Genomic DNA, 4787 nt, shown 5'->3' on the forward strand with positions numbered 1-4787 from the left:
TGCTTACCTGTGTCTCCTGGCTCTTGCTATTGCGTGGGGAGACAGCAGCCTGCTTGGGGTTCCTGGTGCCAAGCTCATTCCAAAGGGCTGGTGAGGCAGAGTGGGAGCCGCCTCTGTCTCCAACCTGCCAGGTACCATACTTCTCCCAAGGGAGGGCCTTCTGCTAGGCTGACATCTGAACCTGAACTTGAAAAGGGCAAAGGCTCAAGAGGCTGACTGGTGTCCTAGGAATCTTCTGAGGGGAACAGGGATTTAGTCATCAGCCACAATAGAGAGGCTCTGGGCTCCCTCAGTTTGGTCTCATTCTCCCACTCCTGCTGCCCAGACTTCATGCAGGTGTCCAGGCTGGTCAAGATGTTGGGTCAAGTCTCCAAAGATCTTATGCGTTTCCTGACTTGCTCTTGGATGAGGGACTCAAAGCTGAGATGGAAGGAGTGGAGTTGGCTGTTGTAGAACCTCAGCGGCTCATCCAGGAGCTGTTTGTTCTCGGCTCCAAGGTCATCCCATACAAGCCACAGCTCTTCTGGGCAGCACCGGCCCTGCCTTCTCCTTTTCCTCGTACTTCTCCACCTTGGCCTGCAATCACCTATAGTCCTAGTATATAGGAAGGCTGCTTCCCACCACCTTCTCACCACCATGTTGAGGTTCTGGAAGACACTGCCAAACTTTTTCAGGGTTCAATAATGGTCTTTCAGATCTGGTTCACTTTTTCCTGGTTGAAGGTATCCATCCACTTCATGACCATGTCCAGGGTGGTCACCATGTTCAGTAAGTCCTGGTCTTGCTGGCAGAGGGGATTAGAGAGTAAGTCTAAGGACATCTTCACAGCAGATTTGATGACCAGGTCAGCACTGGGACTCTTCTTCTTCATGTCCTTTCGCAGCCTCCTGGTCTGCTCTTCCAGCTGCTGCAGTTTTCTATACTTCCTTTCACAGTCTCTCTCCACTGTTGACCAATCTTGGAAGGAATTCAGCTCATGTTCATGAACATGGCCCTGCTGCCAGGATCTTCAGCTGCAACTCGGTCCTCCTTTTTTTTTTTTTTTTTTTTTTTTTTAAGGAGACTTGTTTTACTTAGAGTGGAAAATTCTGCCAGGGACAAAGTCAACACAACCATATGTATGGAACACAAATATATGTATGGAACATTACATATACAAAGGATGCTTGTAGGGTTGTAGCAATGCAGAAGTAAGAAGTTAGGAGCAGGGAAGAATTATTCCCTACAGGTTTCAGAGGGAGCATGGCCCTGACTTGAATTTTTTTTTTTTTTTTTTAATTTTAATTTTTTTTAAAATTTTTATTTATTTATGGCTGTGTTGGGTCTTCGTTTCTGTGCGAGGGCTTCCCCTAGTTGTGGCAAGCGGGGGCCACTCTTCATCGCGGTGCGCGGGCCTCTCACTATCGTGGCCTCTCTTGTTGCGGAGCACAGGCTCCAGACGCACAGGCTCAGTAATTATGGCTCACGGGCCCAGCCACTCCGCGGCATGTGGGATCCTCCCAGACCAGGGCTCGAACCCGTGTCCCCTGCATTGGCAGGCGGATTCTCAACCATTGCGCCACCAGGGAAGCCCCCTGACTTGATTTTAAACTTCTGGCCTTCAGAACTGTGACACAATAAACTTCAGTAGTTTTAAGCCACCTAGTTTGTGATGTGCTGTGATGGCAACCCTAGGAAATGAATACATATCCTCTGTGCAAACTATTGCCGAGCATGTTAGAGCTTCTCTCAGAAGAATGTTCCTCTCTGTTGCTGGAGGTGGTCAAACACAAGTAGGAAGACTACTCAGTGGTGATGTTGTTGAGGAATTTAAATTATTACTTATTTTTAAGAGTCCCACGTAAACCAGATTCTATGATCTTAGGATATGAAGAGCTTGGAGGGGAATGATTCTGGCATTACATTACAACATTTGGAGGTGACTCTGATGAGTATTACCAGGATAGTTAGATTTTTCTAAGTTGGCCCAGTCTTATAAGCTACAGTCACCAATTAGAAAAATATTTTTTTAATTAAATTTATTTATTCATTTATTTTTGGCTGCATTGGGTCTTCATTGCTGCACGCGGGCTTTCTCTAGCTGTGGTGAGTGGGGGCTACTCTTTGTTGCGGTGTGCGGGCTTCTCACTGAGGTGGCTTCTCTTGTTGTGGAGCACGGGCTCTAGGCACGCAGGCTTAAGTAGTTGTGGCACGTGGGCTCAGTAGTTGTGGCTTGCAGGCTCTAGAGCACAGGCTCAGTAGTTTTGGCGCACAGGCTTAGTTGCTCTGCAGCATGTGGGATCTTCCTGGACCAGGGATCGAATCCGTGTCCCCTGCATTGGCAGGTGGATTCTTAACCGCTGCACCACCAGGGAGGCCCAGAAAAAGACTTTTTAAAAGTGCTGTTAAGGTCTTTCTCAATGATTTATCCACTTTCAAAGACTGTTTGCCCTCCATGTGCACTGTGGATTTAATTGCTTTGTCTATATCTTGTCATTTTTCAGACCTAGGAGTGAAAATGTGTTTCAGGTGTGAAATACTGTCTTGAACTAAGAAAGCAGGAGTGATTAAGACTCACCCAAGGCCTCCAACAAAGCCCCAAACTCCTCACTTCCTCTTAGAATTTAAGTATTAAATGCCTAAGACTGTGGAAACCACCAAACCTACAAATGATTGAGTTATTTGTAGTGAGGTGGATGGACCTAGAGTCTGTCATACAGAGTGAAGTCAGAGTGAAGTAAGTCAGAAGGAGATAAACAAATAAATACCGTTTGCTAACACATATATATGGAATCTAAAAAAAAAAAAAAAAGGTTCTGAAGAACCTGGGGCAGGACAGGAATAAAGATGCAGATGTAGAGAATGGACTTGAGGACACGGGAAGTGGGAAGGGTAAGCTGGGACGAAGCGAGAGAGTGGCATGGACATATATATACATTACCAAATGTAAAATCGATAGCTAATGGGAAGCAGCCACATAGCACAAGGAGATCAGCTCAGTGCTTTGTGACCACCTAGAGGGGTGGGATAGGGAGGGTGGGAGGGAGAGGCAAGAGGGAGGAGATATGGGGATATATGTATATGTATAGCTGATTCACTTTGTTATAAAGCAGAAACTAACACACCATTGTAAAGCAATTATACTGCAATAAAGATGTCAAAAATAAATAAATAAAAAGCAAATTAAAAAAAAATTGTACGCATTTCAAAGGTCTCCGGCCTATGTTCCTTGTTGGAAATGGAGTCTCCTGCCTTTTTATTGTTAAAGGAGTCTCAGTTTCTTTCCTGAGATTATCCCCCATTATTGGATATTGATTTATTATTTTCATAAAATTGCAAATGGGAGCCTGTTGCCTGAGACCAGTCATAAATTATAAAAATGTGTTCAGCTCCTCTGTAGGGACTGATCTTCTTACGGGGAGAATTACCCAGAACTAAATTTAACTGCTTTGTATACGTTTGCGAGAAGGTTTGATGTCCCTGGCCCTCTAATAAGGAAGGGAAAGTAGAAAGGGGCTAACATTTTCTAACAACCTACTAGGGACCAAATTCTTTGCATGGTACTTAATTTAATGCTCTTAACACAATGAAGCACAATCACCATCTGCTTTGATAGAAGATAAAATAGAGGCACAGAATGATGAAAGACTTTCCCCAGGCTAGTGAAGGAGCAGAGCCAGAGTCAAATCTAACTTTGTCTGCCTCTGAAGTTAAACCTCTTTCCAATTACTGCATTGTCATTCTAAAGTGGAGTAGTAATATCTCAGCTAGGGGTGGATGGGGTGGTTTTTATTAATATCAACCTAAACCTTGTGCTCTTCAAGTTCTGACAGATTTGCTCCAAGGAGCCATTAAGAAAGGACACTGATCCAAGGGCTATAAATTAACACGTTCTTCATACACAGCTATAAGCAGCTATTTAAAACCTGGGTAATATCTTCCTAAAAATACGTATCAGTTGTCTGGGTATTTATGCCCTATCACTCTTGGTTTTCCATCCTTGACTCCATTAATAGAATTTTCCTTAATTCCTTTTCTCTTTTTATGGCTTTGCAAGAGGCTAATTTGCAGGCAAAACTGCTAATTTTACAGTTGCTTTCTGCTTCGTCAGCATGAGACTGACTGAGGAGTTATTAATAGAAGAATAGGATTCCCTTTTCATCCTTTTGCTATTGACTGTTGTAGGAGGTGGGAAAAACTCCATTATTTAATAACATTTGTTCTTCTTGAAAGGTCATCCTTCCAGCCTTTCAGTTTCCACTAAAGTATAGCAGTTTCAGCAGCCACTTTCTCTTCCTGAAGGGATTCTGGAATTCCTCCAGGTTATACAGTTGGCATAAAACTGTCTTTGAGATCCTCCTTGGGAATGGGGTCCAGCTGGGAAATTCTCTCTGTATTTCTGTGCATTTTCCAAATAGTAATTTCTAGCCACAATTATTTTTAAATGTGCCAGTCACCTACATTCCTGAAAAGGATGTTGAATTTGGGATATATTAGTTGAGAATTGTATTTGGCTGCTCATAGCAGAGAATAGAAATAATGGTGGCATAAACAAGAAAAATTTATTTTTCACATAAAATATGTTTTAAAATAGACATTCAGGATTGGTATGGTGACCTCACATTGTCATCAGAGACCCAAGCTCCTTCTGCCTTTCAATTTTATTGTCACTACCATGTAGTTTCCATCCTCACAGCTGACCCATGGTCTCAGATAGCCACTGGACCCATGACTATAAATTTATGATTCTAATCAGGAATCAGAACATAGAGTGAAGGGCAAAAGGGACAGATTAGCTGTCTCTCCAT

At 43.3% G+C, this 4787-nt stretch overlaps 1 pseudogene across 1 annotated transcript; it reads right to left on the bottom strand.

Moving 5' to 3' along the window:
* Positions 1-252: 252 nt before the first annotated feature.
* LOC309657031 (bridging integrator 3 pseudogene) lies at positions 253-1254 on the bottom strand (annotated as a pseudogene). Its single transcript has one exon. The product of its transcript is annotated as a bridging integrator 3 pseudogene (transcript).
* Between the last annotated feature and the right edge of the window lie 3533 nt (positions 1255-4787).

The sequence above is a fragment of the Balaenoptera physalus genome (genome assembly GCF_965194825.1).
Source record: "Balaenoptera physalus genome assembly, chromosome: 1".
Classification (NCBI taxonomy): domain Eukaryota; kingdom Metazoa; phylum Chordata; class Mammalia; order Artiodactyla; family Balaenopteridae; genus Balaenoptera; species Balaenoptera physalus.